Consider the following 17,908-nt stretch of genomic DNA (forward strand, 5'->3'; position numbering starts at 1 on the left):
ATGAAGTCGGAGCATGATTTATTAATTGATTGTCTTCCTTATGAGTGGCGGTCGGGGACGAGCGATGGTCTTTTCCTACCAATCTATCCCCCTAGGAGCATGCGCGTAATTCTTTGCTTTGATAACTTCTAGATTTTTGCAATAAATATATGAGTTCTTTATGACTCATGTTGAGCCCATGGATTATACGCACTTTCCTTCCTTCCACCATTGCTAGCCTCTCTATTACCGTGCACTTTTCGTCGGTATCATACACCCACCAAATACCTTCCTCAAAACAGCCACTATACCTACCTATCATGGCATTTCCATAACCATTCCGAGATATATTGCCATGCAACTTTCCATCGTTCCGTTCATTATGACATGCTCCATGATTGTCATATTGCTAGTATGATCATGTAGTTGACATCATATTTGTGGCAAAGCCACCATTCATAATTCTTTCATACATGTCACTCTTGATTCATTGCATATCCCGGTACACCGCCGGAGGCATTTATATAGAGTCATATTTTTTTCTAAGTATTGAGTTGTAATTGTTGAGTTGTAAGAAAGATAAAAAGTGTGATGATCATCATGTTTAGAGCATTGTCCCAAGTGAGGAAAGGATGATGGAGACTATGATTCCCCCACAAGTCGGGATGAGACTCCGGACGAAAAAAAGAGGCCATAAAAAAGAGAAAGCCAAAAAAAAGAGAGAAAAAGAGAGAAGGGACAATGTTACTATCCTTTTACCACACTTGTGCTTCAAAGTAGCAACATGATCTTCATGATAGAGAGTCTCTCATTCTGTCACTTTCATATACTAGTGGAAATTTTTCATTATAGAACTTGGCTTGTATATTCCAATGATGGGCTTCCTCAAAATGCCCTAGGTCTTCGTGAGCAAGCGAGTTGGATGCACACCCACTTAGTTTCTTTTGTTGAGCTTTCATATACTTATAGCTCTAGTGCATCCGTTGCATGGCAATCCCTACTCACTCACATTGATATCTATCGATGGGCATCTCCATAGCCCGTTCATACGCCTAGTTGATGTGAGACTATCTTCCCCTCTTTTTGTCTTCTCCACAACCACCATTCTATTCCACCTATAGTGCTATATCCATGGCTCACGCTCATGTATTGCGTGAAGATCGAAAAAGTTTTGAAAATGTAAAAGTATGAAACAATTGCTTGGCTTGTCATCGGGGTTGTGCATGATTTAAATACTTTGTGTGGTGAAGATAGAGCATAGCCAGACTATATGATTTTGTAGGGATAGCTTTCTTTGGCCATGTTATTTTGAGAAGACATAATTGCTTTGTTAGTATGCTTGAAGTATTATTATTTTTATGTCATCATGAACTTTTGTCTTGAATCTTTTGAATCTGAATATTCATACCACAATTAAGAAGATTTACATTGAAATGATGCCAAGTAGCACTCCGCATTAAAAATTCTGTTTTTATATTTACCTACTGGAGGACGAGCATGAATTAAGCTTGGGGATGCTTGATACGTCTCCAACGTATCTATAATTTTTGATTGCTCCATGCTATATTATCTACTGTTTTGGACATTATTGGGCTTTATTATCCACTTTTATATTATTTTTGGGACTAACCTATTAACCGGAGGCCCAGCCCAGAATTGCTATTTTTTGCCTGTTTTAGGGTTTCGAAGAAAAGGAATATCAAACGGAGTCCAAACGGAATGAAACCTTCGGAAACGTGCTTTTCTCATCAGATAAGATCCAGGAGACTTGGAACCTCCGTCAAGAAAGCCACGAGGCGGTCACGAGGGTGGAGGGCGCCCCCCCCCCCACGGCGTGCCCGCCTGCCTCGTGGGCTCCCTGTTGCTCCACCAACGTACTTCTTCCTCCTATATATATCCACGTACCCCAAAACGATCAGATACGGAGCCAAAAACCTAATTCCACTGCCGCAACTTTCTGTATCCATGAGATCCCATCTTAGGTCCTGTTCCGGAGCTCCGCCGGAGGGGGCATCGATCACGGAGGGCTTCTACATCATCATCCAAGCCCCTCCGATGAAGTGTGAGTAGTTTACTTCAGACCTACGGGTCCATAGTTAGTAGCTAGATGGCTTCTTCTCTCTTTTTGGATCTCAATACAATGTTCTCCCCCTCTCTCATGGAGATCTATTCAATGTAATCTTCTTTTTGCGGTGTGTTTGTTAAGACCGATGAATTGTGGGTTTATGATCAAGTCTATCTATGAATAATATTTGAATCTTCTCTGAATTCTTTTATGTATGATTGGTTATCTTTGCAAGTCTCTTCGAATTATCAGTTTGGTTTGGCCTACTAGATTGGTTTTTCTTGCCATGGGAGAAGTGCTTAGCTTTGGGTTCGATCTTGCGGTGTCCTTTCCCAGTGACAGAAGGGGCAGCAAGGCACGTATTGTATCGTTGCCATCGAGGATAACAAGATAGTTTTTTTTATCATATTGCATGAAACTACCCCTCTATATCATGTCATCTTGCTTAAGGCGTTACTTTGTTTTTAACTTAATACTCTAGATGCATGTTGGATAGCGGTCGATGAGTGGAGTAATAGTAGTAGATGTAGGCAGGAGTCGGTCTACTTGTCTCGGACGTGATGCCTATATACATGATCATACCTAGATATTCTCATAACTATACTCAATTATGTCAATTGCTCAACAGTAATTTGTTCACCCACCGTAGAATACCTATGCTCTTGAGAGAAGCCACTAGTGAAACCTATGGCCCTCGTGTCTCTTTCTCATCATATCAATCTCCATCACTTTATTATTGCTTTGCTTTTACATTTTACTTTGCATCTCTATACCAAAAATACCAAAAATATTATTTATCATCTCTATCAGATCTCACTTTCGTAAGTGACCGTGAAGGGATTGACAACCCCTAAGCACGTTGGTTGCGTTGAGCTATTGTTTTTGTGTAGGTACGAGGGACTCACGCGTAGCCTCCTACTGGATTGATACCTTGGTTCTCAAAAACTGAGGGAAATACTTATGCTACTTTGCTGCATCATCCTCTCCTCTTCGGGGAAATCCAACGCAGTGCTCAAGAGGTAGCAGTATTTCACCATGTATATAGTATAGTCCGAGCACTTTTGTAACGATAGTTAGATCGATTGTATGCCCTTGCTTAATTGATTGAGTAATATGATTGTGTTTGTCTCATGTGCATATGGGTAGTGTTTTCTCATTAGACCTCATTCTATTCTAATCTCTCTCCTCTAAACCCATCAGATGCCTCCGAGACGTGACCCCGGATTTACTTTCCCACCGGAGCTCACTCAGTTGATCCAGCAGCAGAATACCCTGATGCAGTTGTTAGTTCAGAACCAAGGCAACAACAACAACAATCCACCGCCACCACCACCAGTTGATACTTAGCCCCCTTTCTGAGGTTGCAGCCACCGGTGTTTTCCAGTAGCACCGAGCCAATAGTGGAAGATGATTGGCTCCGCAGGATTGGAAGGGAGTTAACCACTGCAGGATGTACAGATGCTGAGAAGGTGCGTTTTGCTGCACATCAATTGGATGGACCAGCTGAAGGAAATATGCCCTAGAGGCAATAATAAAGTTATTATTTATTTCCTTATTTCATGATAAATGTTTATTATTCATGCTAGAATTGTATTAACCGGAAACATAATACATGTGTGAATACATAGACAAACAGAGTGTCACTAGTATGACTCTACTTGACTAGCTCGTTGATCAAAGATGGTTATGTTTCCTAACCATAGACAAAGAGTTGTTATTTGATTAACGGGATCACATCATTAGGAGAATGATGTGATTGACTTGACCCATTCCGTTAGCTTAGCACTCGATCGTTTAGTATGTTGCTATTGCTTTCTTCATGACTTATACATGTTCCTATGACTATGAGATTATGCAACTCCCGTTTACCGGAGGAACACTTTGTGTGCTACCAAACGTCACAACATAACTGGGTGATTATAAAGGAGCTCTACAGGTGTCTCCAAAGTTACATGTTGGGTTGGCGTATTTCGAGATTAGGATTTGTCACTCCGATTGTCGGAGAGGTATCTCTGGGCCCTCTTGGTAATGCACATCACATAAGCCTTGCAAGCATTGCAACTAATGAGTTAGTTGGTAGATGATGTATTACGGAACGAGTAAAGAGACTTGCCGGTAACGAGATTGAACTAGGTATTGAGATACCAACGATCGAATCTCGGGCAAGTAACATACCCATGACAAAGGGAACAACGTATGTTGTTATGCGGTCTGACCGATAAAGATCTTCGTAGAATATGTAGGAGCCAATATGAGCATCCAGGTTCCGCTATTGGTTATTGATCGGAGACGTGTCTCGGTCATGTCTACATTGTTCTCGAACCCGTAGGGTCCGCACGCTTAAGGTTTCGATGACAGTTATATTATGAGTTTATGAGTTTTGATGTACCGAAGGAGTTCGGAGTCCCGGATGAGATCGGGGACATGACGAGGAGTCTTGAAATGGTCGAGACGTAAAGATCGATATATTGGATGACTATATTCGGACATCGGAAAGGTTCCGAGTGGTTCGGGTATTTTTCGGAGTACTGGGGAGTTACGGGAATACGGGGGAAGAAGTATATGGGCCTTATTGGGCTTTAGGGGAGAGGAAGAGGCAGGCCGCGCGCCCCCCATTGACTAGTCTGAATTGGACTAGGGGGAGGGGCGGCGCCCCCTCCTTCCTTCTCTTCCCTCTTCCCCTTCCTTGTCTCCTACTCCTACTACTTGGAAGGACTCCTGGTTGGACTAGGAAAGGGGGAATCCTACTCCCGGTGGGAGTAGGACTCCCCTAGGGCGCGCCATAGAGAGGGCCGGCCCTCCCCTCCTCCACTCCTTTATATACGGGGGCAGGGGGCACCCCATAGACACACAAGTTGGTCTTCGTGATCGTTCCTTAGCCGTGTGCGGTGCCCCCTCCACCATATTCCACCTCGGTCATATTGTAGCGGTGCTTAGGCGAAGCCCTGCGACGGTTGAACATCAAGATCGTCACCACGCCGTCGTGCTGAAGGAACTCCTCCCCGAAGCTTTGCTGGATCGGAGCCCGGGGTGCGTCATCGAGCTGAACGTGTGCCAAGAACTCGGAGGTGCCGGAGTAACGGTGCTTGGATCGGTTGGACCGGGAAGACGTACGACTACTTCCTCTATGTTGCGTCAACGCTTCCGCTTCGGTCTACGAAGGTACGTAGACAACACTCTCCCCTCTCGTTGCTATACATCACCATGATCTTGCGTGTGCGTAGGAATTTTTTTGAAATTACTACGTCCCCAACAGTGGTATCAAAGCCTAGGTTTTATGGTTTGATGTTATATGCACGAGTAGAACACAAGTGAGTTGTCGGCGATATAAGTCATACTGCTTACCAGCATGTCATACTTTGGTTCAGCGGTATTGTTGGATGAAGCGGCCCGGACCGACATTACGCGTACGCTTACGCGAGACTGGTTCTACCGCCGTGCTTTGCACACAGGTGGCTGGCGGGTTCAGTTTCTCCCACTTTAGTTGAACCAAGTGTGGCTACGCCCGGTCCTTGCGAAGGTTAAAACAGCACCAACTTGACAAACTATCGTTGTGGTTTTTGATGCGTAGGTAAGATTGGTTCTTGCTTAAGCCCGTAGCTGCCACGTAAAACTTGCAACAACAAAGTAGAGGACGTCTAACTTGTTTTTGCAGGGCATGTTGTGATGTGATATGGTCAAGGCATGATGCTAAATTTTATTGTATGAGATGATCATGTTTTGTAACCAAGTTATCAGCAACTGGCAGGAGCCATATGGTTGTCGCTTTATTATATGCAATGCAATCGCCCTGTAATGCTTTACTTTATCACTAAGCAGTAGCGATAGTCGTAGAAGCATAAGATTGGCGAGACGACAACGATGCTACGATGGAGATCAAGGTGTCGCGCCGGTGACGATGGTGATCATGACGGTGCTTCGGAGATGGAGATCACAAGCACAAGATGATGATGGCCATATCATATCACTTATATTGATTGCATGTGATGTTTATCTTTTATGCATCTTATCTTGCTTTGATTGACGGTAGCATTATAAGATGATCTCTCACTAAATTTCAAGATAAAAAGTTTTCTCCCTGAGTATGCACCATTGCCAAAGTTCGTTGTGCCCAGACACCACGTGATGATCGGGTGTGATAAGCTCTACGTCCATCTACAACGGGTGCAAGCCAGTTTTGCACACGCAGAATACTCAGGTTAAACTTGACGAGCCTAGCATATGCAGATATGGCCTCGGAACACTGAGACCGAAAGGTCGAGCGTGAATCATATAGTATATATGATCAACATAGCGATGTTCACCATTGAAAACTACTCCATTTCATGTGATGATCGGTTATGTTTTAGTTGATTTGGATCACGTGATCACTTAGATGACTAGAGAGATGTCTGTCTAAGTGGGAGTTCTTAAGTAATATGATTAATTGAACTTAAATTTATCATGAACTTAGTCCTGGTAGTATTTTGCAAATCATGTTGTAGATCAATAGCTTGCGTTGTTGCTTCCCCGTGTTTATTTTGGTATGTTCCTAGAGAAAATTGTGTTGAAAGATGTTAGTAGCAATGATGCGGATTGGATCTGTGATCTGAGGTTTATCCTCATTGCTGCACAGAAGAATTATGTCCTTGATGCACCGCTAGGTGACAGACCTATTGCAGGAGCAGATGCAGACGTTATGAACGTTTGGCTAACTCAATATGATGACTACTTGATAGTTTAGTGCACCATGCTTAATGGCTTAGAATCGGGACTTCAAAGACGTTTTGAACGTCATGGACCATATGAGATGTTCCAGGAATTGAAGTTAATATTTCAAGCAAATACCCGAGTTGAGAGATATGAAGTCTCCAACAAGTTCTATAGCTAAAAGATGGAGGAGAATCGCTCAATTAGTGAGCATGTGCTCAGATTGTCTGGGTACTACAATCGCTTGAATTAAGTGGGAGTTAATCTTCCAGATAAAATAGTGATTGACAGAATTCTCTAGTCACCATCACCAAGTTAGTAGAACTTCGTGATGAACTATAGTATGCAAGGGATGACGAAAACGACTCCTGAGTTTTTCATGATGATGAAATCGATGAAGGTAGAAATCGAGAAAAACATCAAATGTTGATGGTTGACAAGATCACTAGTTTCAAGAAAAGGGCAAAGGAAAAAAGGGGAACTTCAAGAAAAACAGCAAGCAAGTTGCTGCTCAAGTGAAGAAGCCCAAGTCTGGTCCTAAGCCTGAGACTAAGTGCTTCTACTGCAAAGGGACTGGTCACTGGAAGCGGAACTACCCCAAGTGATTGGCGGATAAGAAGGATGGCAAAGTGAACATAAGTATATTTGATATACATGTTATTGATGTGTACTTTACTAGTGTTTATAGCAACCCCTCAGTATTTGATACTAGTTCAGTTGCTAAGATTAGTAACTCGAAACGGGAGTTGCAGAATAAACAGAGACTAGTTAAGGGTGAAGTGACGATGTGTGTTGGAAGTGGTTCCAAGATTGATATGATCATCATCGCACACTCCCTATACTTTCGGGATTAGTGTTGAACCTAAATAAGTGTTATTTGGTGTTTGCGTTGAGCATGAATATGATTTGATCATGTTTATTGTAATACAGTTATTCATTTAAGTAAAAGAATAAATTGTTGTTCTGTTTACATGAATAAAACCTTATATGGTTACACACCCAATGAAAATAGTTCATTGGATCTCGATCGTAGTGATACACATATTCATAATATTGAAACCAAAAGATGCGAAGTTAATAATGATAGTGCAACTTATTTGTGGCACTGCCATTTAGGTCATATTGGTGTAAAGCGCATGAAGAAACTCCATGCTGATGGGATTTTGGAATCACTTGATTATGACTTGGTGCTTGCGAACCATGCCTTATGGGCAAGATGACTAAAGACACCGTTCTCCGGAACAATGGAGCGAGCAACTGACTTATTGGAAATAATACTGATGTATGCGATCCGATGAGTGTTGAAGCTCGCGGCAGGTATCGTTATTTTCTGACCTTCACATATGATTTGAGCAGATATGGGTATATCTGCTTGATGAAACATAAGTCTGAAACATTTGAAAAGTTCAAAGAATTTCAGAGTGAAGTGGAAAATCATCGTAACAAGAAAAAGGTTTCTACGATCTGATCGCGGAGACAAATATTTGAGTTACGAGTTTGGTCTTCAATTAAAACTATGTGGAATAGTTTCACAAATTCATGCCACCTGGAACACCACAGCATAATGGTGTGTTCGAACGTCATAACCATACTTTATTGGATATAGTGCAATCTATGATGTTTCTTACCGATTTACCACTATAGTTTTGGGGTTATGCATTAGAGACAGCTGCATTCACGAAAAAAGGGCACCATCTAAATCCGTTGAGACGACACTGTATGAACTGTGGTTTGGCAAGAAACCAAAGTTGTCGTTTCTTAAAGTTTGGGGTTGCAATGCTTATAAGAAAAAGTTTCATCCTGATAAGCTCAAACCCAAATCGGAGAAATGTGTCTTCATAGGATACCCAAAGAAGACAGTTGGGTACACCTTCTATCACAGATCAGAAGGCAAGACATTCGTTGCTAAGAATGGATCCTTTCTAGAAAAGGAGTTTCTCTCGAAAGAAGTGAGTGGGAGGAAAGTAGAACTTGATGAGGTAACTGTACCTGCTCCCTTATTGGAAAGTAGTACATCACAGAAACCGGTTTCTGTGACACCTACACCAATTAGTGAGGAAGCTAATGATGATGATCATGAAACTTCAGAACAAGTTACTACTGAACCTCGTAGATCAACCAGAGTAAGATCCGCACCAGAGTGGTACGGTAATCTTGTTCTGGAAGTCATGCTACTAGATCATGATGAACCTACGAACTATGAAGAAGCGATGGTGAGCCCAGATTCCGCAAAATGGCTTGAAGCCATGAAATCTGAGATGGGATCCATGTATGAGAACAAAGTGTGGACTTTGGTTGACTTGCCCAATTGATCGGCAAGCAATTGAGAATAAATGGATCTTCGAGAAGAAGACTGACGCTGACGGTAATGTTACTGTCTACAAAGCTCGACTTGTCGCAAAAGGTTTTTTGACAAGTTCAAGGGATTGACTACGATGAGACCTTCTCACCCGTAGCGATGCTTAAGTCTGTCCGAATCATGTTAGCAATTGCCGCATTTTATGATTATTAAATTTGGCAAATGGATGTCAAAACTGCATTCCTGAATGGATTTCTGGAAGAAGAGTTGTATATGATGCAACCAGAAGGTTTTATTGATCCAAAAGAAGCTAACAAAGTGTGCAAGCTCCAGCGATCCATTTATGGACTGGTGCAAGCCTCTCGAAGTTGGAATAAACGCTTTGATAGTGTGATCAAAGCATTTGGGTTTGTACAGACTTTTGGAGAAGCCTGTATTTACAAGAAAGTGAGTGGGAGCTCTGTAGCATTTCTGATATTATATGTGGATGACATATTGCTAATCGGAAATGATATAGAATTTCTGGATAGCATAAAGGGATACTTGAATAAGAGTTTTTCAATGAAAGACCTCGGTGAAGCTGCTTACATATTAGGCATTAAGATCTATAGAGATAGATCAAGACGCTTAATTGGACTTTCACAAAGCACATACCTTGACAAAGTTTTGAAGAAGTTCAAAATGGATCAAGCAAAGAAAGGATTCTTGCCTGTGTTACAGGGTGTGGAGTTGAGCAAGACTCAAAGCCCGACCACGGCAGAAGATAGAAAGAGAATGAAAGTCATTCCCTATGCCTCAGCCATAGGTTCTATAAAGTATGCCATGTTGTGTACCAAATCTATTGTATACCCTACACTGTTTTTGGCAAGGGAGTACAATAGTGATCTAGGAGTAGATCACTGGACATCGGTCAAAATTATCCTTAGTGGAATAAGGATATGTTTCTCGATTGTGGAGGTGACAAAAGGTTCATCGTAAAGGGTTACGTCGATGCAAGTTTTGACACTGATCTAGATGACTCTAAGTCTCAATCTGGATACATATTGAAAGTGGGAGCAATTAGCTAGAGTAGCTCCGTGCAGAGCATTGTTGACATAGAAATTTGCAAAATACTTACGGATCTGAATGTGACAGACCCGTTGACTAAAATTATCTCACAAGCAAAACATGATCACACCTTAGTACTCTTTGAGTATTAATCACATAGCGATGTGAACTAGATTACTGACTCTAGTAAACCCCTTGGGTGTTGGTCACATGTCGATGTGAACTATGGGTGTTAATCACATGATGATGTGAACTATCGATGTTAATCACATGGTGATGTGATCTAGATTATTGACTCTAGTGCAAGTGGGAGACTGAAGGAAATATGCCCTAGAGGCAATAATAAAGTTATTATTTATTTCCTTATTTCATGATAAATGTTTATTATTCATGCTAAAATTGTATTAACCGGAAACATAATACATGTGTGAATACATAGACAAACAGAGTGTCACTAGTATGACTCTACTTGACTAGCTCGTTGATCAAATATGGTTATGTTTCCTAACCATAGACAAAGAGTTGTTATTTGATTAACGGGATCACATCATTAGGAGAATGATGTGATTGACTTGACCCATTCTGTTAGCTTAGCACTCGATCGTTTAGTATGTTGCTATTGCTTTCTTCATGACTTATACATGTTCCTATGACTATGAGATTATGCAACTCCCGTTTACCGGAGGAACACTTTGTGTGCTACCAAATGTCACAACGTAACTGGGTGATTATAAAGGAGCTCTACAGGTGTCTCCAAAGGTACATGTTGGGTTGGCGTATTTCGAGATTAGGATTTGTCACTCCGATTGTCGGAGAGGTATCTCTAGGCCCTCTCGGTAATGCACATCACATAAGCCTTGCAAGCATTGCAACTAATGAGTTAGTTGGGAGATGATGTATTATGGAACGAGTAAAGAGACTTGCCGGTAACGAGATTGAACTAGGTATTGAGATACCGACGATCGAATCTCAGGCAAGTAACATACCGATGACAAAGGGAACAACGTATGTTGTTATGCGGCCTGACCGATAAAGATCTTCGTAGAATATGTAGGAGCCAATATGAGCATCCAGGTTCCGCTATTGGTTATTGACCGGAGACGTGTCTCGGTCATGTCTACATTGTTCTCGAACCCGTAGGGTCCGCATGCTTAAGGTTTCGATGACAGTTGTATTATGAGTTTATGAGTTTTGATGTACCGGAGGAGCTCGGAGTCCCAGATGAGATCGGGGACATGACAAGGAGTCTCGAAATGGTCGAGACGTAAAGATCGATATATTAGACGACTTTATTCAGACATCGGAAAGGTTCCGAGTGGTTCGGGTATTTTTCGGAGTACCGGGAGTTACGGGAATACGGGGGAAGAAGTATATGGGCCTTATTGGGCTTTAGGGGAGAGGAAGAGGCAGGCCGCGCGCCCCCCCCATTGACTAGTCCGAATTGGACTAGGGGGAGGGGCGGCGCCCCCTCCTTCCTTCTCTTCCCTCTTCCGCTTCCTTGTCTCCTACTCCTACTACTTGGAAGGACTCCTAGTTGGACTAGGAAAGGGGGAATCCTACTCCCGGTGGGAGTAGGACTCCCCTAGGGCGCGCCATAGAGAGGGCCGTCCCTCCCCTCCTCCACTCCTTTATATACGGGGGCAGGGGGCACCCCATAGACACACAAGTTGATCTTCGTGATCGTTCCTTAGCCGTGTGCGGTGCCCCCCTCCACCATATTCCACCTCGGTCATATTGTAGCGGTGCTTAGGCGAAGCCCTGCGACGGTTGAACATCAAGATCGTCACCACGCCGTCGTGCTGACGGAACTCCTCCCCGAAGCTTTGCTGGATCGGAGCCCGGGGTGCGTCATTGAGCGGAACGTGTGCCAAGAACTCGGAGGTGCCGGAGTAACGGTGCTTGGATCGGTTGGACAGGGAAGACGTACAACTACTTTCTCTACGTTGCGTCAACGCTTCCGCTTCGGTCTACGAGGGTACGTAGACAACACTCTCCCCTCTTGTTGCTATACAGCACCATGATCTTGCATGTGCGTAGGATTTTTTTGAAATTACTACGTTCCCCAACACCAACAGCCTCATGGTGGGAGAATTACACTGTCACCTACCCTATAGCCACTGTTACATGGGATCAGTTTCAGCAAGCTTTCCGTACATCCCATGTCTCAACCGGAGCTATGAGTATGAAGAAACGTGAGTTTCGCAACTTACACCAGGGGAACCATATCGTGGCTCAATACGCGGATGAGTTTAGCAAGTTATCTCGCTATGCCCCTGACGATGTGGCCACGGATGCCGCAAAGCAAGAGAAGTTTATGGAAGGGCTGAATGATGAGATGAGCATGCAGTTGATGATGGCAACATTCAACAACTACCAGGAGTTGGTAGATAAGGCTCTTATGATTGAAGGGAAGCAGCAGCAGATTGAGAGCCGTAAGAGGAAGTATGGATAAGGAAGGTATAATTCAGGAGCTCAGCAGAAGCCCCGCCTAACCCTGAACTCGGGAGGACTTGTTCATAACCATGAAGGCCACACCCACAATGGAGGAAGTAACCATAATCATACTGGCCCAAAGAATGGGAATGGGAATGGAGCAAGCAACAATCAGAACCGCTCCAATCCAGCCACACCTGCGAAGAGAGACCTAAGCCACGTTACTTGTTTCAAGTGCGGGAAGACTGGACACTATGCCACGGAGTGCCCTAAGCGAAGAATGGAAACGTCAATAGGAGCGCTGGAAAGAAGCCCAATCCATTCAACAAAGGACAAGTGAACCACGTTAACGTGGAGGAGGTTGAAGAGCAGCCAGACGCAGTTATTGGTAAGTTTTTGGTTAAGTCTTTTATCGCCCTTGTTCTTTTTGATACTGGTGCATCGCATTCATACATATCAAGGGAATTTGTGGATAAATTTAAACTACCAACCTAAACTCTTAGGACCCATCTGTTAGTGAGTTCACCTGGAGCAGAGTATATGGCTAGTCAATGGTGCGACCAGATACCCTTAACCATTGGTAGTCATGTTTTTCCGTCCGACCTAATAATCTTGGAGTCACAAGGATTGGATGTGATATTAGGCATGGACTGAATGTCAAAGTATGGAGAAAGCATTGACTGTGTTAGTAAATCAATTTGTATCACCGCCCCGGAGGGAAAAAGGATCAAGTATATAAATTCGCATGTGTCCCTCCCCGTGGAACAGAAAGAGATGTCCACAATACTCCGAGCAAACACTCACTTCCCCCAAGTCCTTAGCTCGCCCGATAATCACATAGGTTGTTCGAGAAGTGTACCTCGAAGACTCAAGTAATGGCGTGGCAGAAAAATGCTGAGTCCAACGCCGACAACCAACGACAAGTGAATCGCTGGAGAAGGTGAAAAGTGAGAGGGGAAGAGGCGAGTGGGAGAGAGTGTTGATGAGAGGGGGGGGGGGGGGGGGGTTTGTGGGGGGGGGGGGGGGGGTATGGTGCTCATCCGTGCGGTTGCCGCCATGAAATAACGGTTGCAAACACTGATGTCGCGTTGCTCCCGTTAACCAAGATTTATGTGCCTCATCCAACAACCCACGGAGCGTTCATGTTGAAACGGCTATGAGCTGACGTCAGTTCAATAGAGTTTAGGTTAGGACAATACAGATGATCATGCCTTTTGTGTGTGATTTGTGGTCGTATTAGGGCTTGAGTTATAATCTATGATTGTAATTTGTGGCCTGACGGGTATTTAGGGTTGCCCCATGGTCTAATTATTTTTTAGGATAAGGCGATTTGATAACCTTGAATACTCCACAATAGATAACGGATAATCCACATACGTTGAATATTATCGAAACCAAATCTGACGGATACCCTGTTCACCAAAATCCACATGCAAGTCCATATGTGATGAATTTATATAAGTGCATACCATCTTAAAAACATATGTGGATGTGAATTCAAAGCGAAAATTATACATATCATTTACATCCGTAGCCACCTCCCATCCAATTCCAAATGTCCAAACACCCAAATCCCCACTTTCATCCTCGACCAGACGGCGGGCACGATAAAACTGGAGCCCGAAGCAGGCGGGGGTAATAGAAGAGTGGTTTCCGTTTCTCTCTCTGGCAAGTCCCCCGGAGTTCGACCTCAGCCACAGTGACCTAGTTCTCGGTGAGCGCCTCTCTCTAAGATACCCTCCATTCCTTTATGTAAAGTGTTTTTTTTTAATGGTGACCAAGGCTTTAGCAAAACTGATATATTTAAGACAATCGTTATGTTTTATAAAATTCTGAATGGTGGTAATTTGCTTCCTAACGTCAACATTTTTCCGAAACAAGAAAAGCGTCCATCTGGATAATCATCTGCGGACATGCAGTTATGATTTATGAATACACTTCCTATCTCTTGACAGATTGAAGGCGATCGGTCCGAAGCAATGTTATTATTACACACATATATACAGCCAGAAGCCAAAACTCAAAACCATAGTAAGCCAGCCGCCTCAAGTAAGAAGAAGCTTGTTCGTCTTCAGACCATCCACGAAGCAGTCCACCGAAGGCGCAAACGCCCGAAGCCGGTGACGAACGGCGCCGCGGACGTGAGCGAGCACGCGGTCGCCCGTCCGATGGCCTCCGCCATTGCCGCGCACCTTGAAGGCCGCGGACAACTGCTGGATGTGCGCCGAGAAGAAGAAGGCCGTGAACAGCAGCATGCACGCCTTCAGTGCCGCCATCTTGGACAAGAGCTTGGAGCAATCGAGCTAGGATCGAGTTATATATAGTGAGTGAGTGAGTGACGGAGCACAAGCAAGGATCGAGTGGGCGGTTGACCGAAGGCGTGCTTTGTTTGATCGGGCCGGAAAAGTTGAGAGGCGATGGTGAATATGTCAAATCTGCTTATCTAACGTACTACGTTGCTGGACTTAGCCCGGCAGGATTGACTTGACTCGATCGACAACGCTAACTTGTCAAACATTGCTGAAGAACTTGGACATGGTATTACCCTAGTAGTACGTGTACCAGTCAGTCATGCATCAATACGTTTACGTATCTCAGCTCTCAGGCCGTCAGGCGTCAGCCGTTTGCCCACCGGTATGCAATGCGTAGACAAGGCGAAAGCGTCGACTGATCTAGCTAGCTAGTCTTTAAAGTAGTGCTGATATGATATATGGCAACACATATATTTGATAATAATACAGAAAAGCCTACATTTGTTTTTGTTCAAACTTAGGGCGTGTTTCACCCGCAAAAAATGATAATAGTAAGTTAAGGCATGTTTGGTTTATAGTCTAAGGTTGCCACACGCCCACACATAACTTTAGTCATGCCACGATATCTTAGCCATGTTCCCGCAAAAAAAAAAGAATCTTAGCCATGTACTATTTCGTTCATTGCCGCAATTGTAGCTTATCACACTTTTTTAGGAGTAGAGATGTATGTGTTGCTTCATACTTCCTCCGTTCTAAATATAAGACCTTTTAGAGATTTTACTATGGGCTACATACGGATGTATATACATATATTTCAAGTGTATACATTCACTCATTTTGCTCCGTAGGTAGTCCATAGTGAATTCTCTAAAAGGTATTATGTTTAGGAGCGGACAGGTATAAGATAAGCTAAGGTATGATTCTCACCGTCACAATACGTAGGAGTAGAGATGTATGTGTTCTACGTGTTGGTCATTTCGTTCGTCACACTTATTGACAGTGAGAATTTGCCTAAGGTTAGTTGTGGTAAAGTTAGTGATGAACCTAACATGCCCTTAGCTCTACAAGCACCTTTGGTGGATTTGCATGTTCAGTGGTAGGAATCTTGTAGCTGGAAACATCCCTTTTGAAAAATAAATCTATTTTCATTCTATTCTTCATCTTCATCGTTAAATCATTGAAACATGCATTAAACAAAAAAAATGGAATTAGATATGTAAGCATAGTTTGGCAGCACGGTTTAGTTGAAGAGAAACCATATATAGTATGAGACTGTTTTTTTTTCTAACCTAGGTGTAATGTGCCCCTTATCTGTACTGTCCAATACTGCATTGCGATCTGTGCCAACGAACTAACTTACTATAGAAAAAGTTCCTTTTTATTCTGAAATAAAAAATATGGGCTTCAAACTTTGCAGATTGACAAAACTTTTAGAAACACAATGAGCAAAAATTGTTTCAGATTTTTTGTTCCAAAAAATACAAAATATTTTTTATTATAAATATATTATTTAAGTATTTATGATATACACTAAAATTTTAAAGTTTTTCCACATATTGAGGTCTAATATTTTATTGATTTGAAGTTCATATGTTGTTTCATTTGGGGGAAGAAGTTCAAGCACAGATCACGAAGCAACATATAGATGGTTGGATAAGAGGGTGCAATGCACCCAAGTTTAGCCACGCCTTCCCCACCCGTAATAATCTAAGATCTCGATATTCAGGCAATGAGTATTTCTCTCATATATTATACTATTTAAAAAAGACACAAAGTTAAGGTTCTGTCAACCACTCGTCCTTGTCCAATCTATTGTACCTACATTCTGCCCCCTCTGTCATACTTTTAAGTTTTTTCTTCCCATATCTGATTTTCTATCAGCTTTGCTTGAAAAATGCCACATCTTTTATTGGTTTGCCAAATCAAACCTTGTTTTTTTTGATAAGCCAATAAGTGCTTATATTACTAAATAAGTGTTAAAAAAGCAATCTAATATATACATGCAAATCACGGGCTAACTTGCTAAAATATTTATGCCCCATTGCAATGCATATATAATTATTTATTTATTTCTAAAAACCATAGTTTGGTTTAGAAAAAAGTGATCGAGGGCTCTTTTTCAAATATGTTGAGGCTTCTTTTTCAAATAAATAAAAATAACGGCATTGAAGACACTATTGTTTATAAAAATACACTATTTATTGATTCCAAATCATGAAAGTATTTACAACCGTGGTTCTAAAAAGCCCACGGTATTCTTCTAAAACTTCAAAAAAAGAAGCCACCAAACGTATCCTAAATTGTAATCTTAGTATCTTACCACATCTAATTAGATTAAAACATTCTTATATGAATTTGTACTAATGCACCAAGAATATTAATCTGTAATGTTAAATAGAGAATCTAACCAATCTAGTGAACTTTAATTTCAGATTTACCACCAACACGACGTGCAAATGTAATGAAGTTCTAGCAAAAAAAAAGTACTACTCCCTTTGTAAACAAATGTAAGACGTTTTAGGAGCATTTTTTTAAAAAAAGATTAAAAATGAAAAATATAAATGTACTAATTTTTTTGAGACAAATATAAATGTACTAATTTTTTTGAGAGGAAAGCTAAGCTTTATTGATGATAATCCACATGGAGTGGGATACAATTTCGATCGCGAGGATTAGCCAACCAGACGTGGCGTCCCAGACCGAGGGAAAGAGAATGCTTAGCTAAACTGTGGGCCTCGCCATTAACGGCTCACCCTTCAAAAATAAAACTACATCTAAAACTAGTAGCTCAAAGTTTTATCTTTGTAACGATGGATCCATAAGGACCTTGATTTCCTTTTCGTATATCTTCCACAACCTGTTTGCAGTCCGAAGAGATTACGAAGTTTTGAACTAGCAAATCTTCCGCAAGGGCCATTGCTTCCCTGCACGCAATTGCTTCAAGGGTGGCGGGATCTAGTTGTCCATCAATCACCAGTGAGGAGCTCCCAAGGTAGTTGACCTGTTCATCACGGCACACAGCCGCGGCCGAAGGGGCCTTTGGCCTTGCATGTGCCTGGCGAACTTCCGGCGGGGGGGGGGGCTGGCTGGCTGCGAAAATGTCGGCTTTCTCTCCTGAAGCATATCCAATTCCGCTATAAATCG

This window comes from Triticum urartu, chromosome 7 (assembly GCF_003073215.2).
Source record: "Triticum urartu cultivar G1812 chromosome 7, Tu2.1, whole genome shotgun sequence".
NCBI lineage: Eukaryota > Viridiplantae > Streptophyta > Magnoliopsida > Poales > Poaceae > Triticum > Triticum urartu.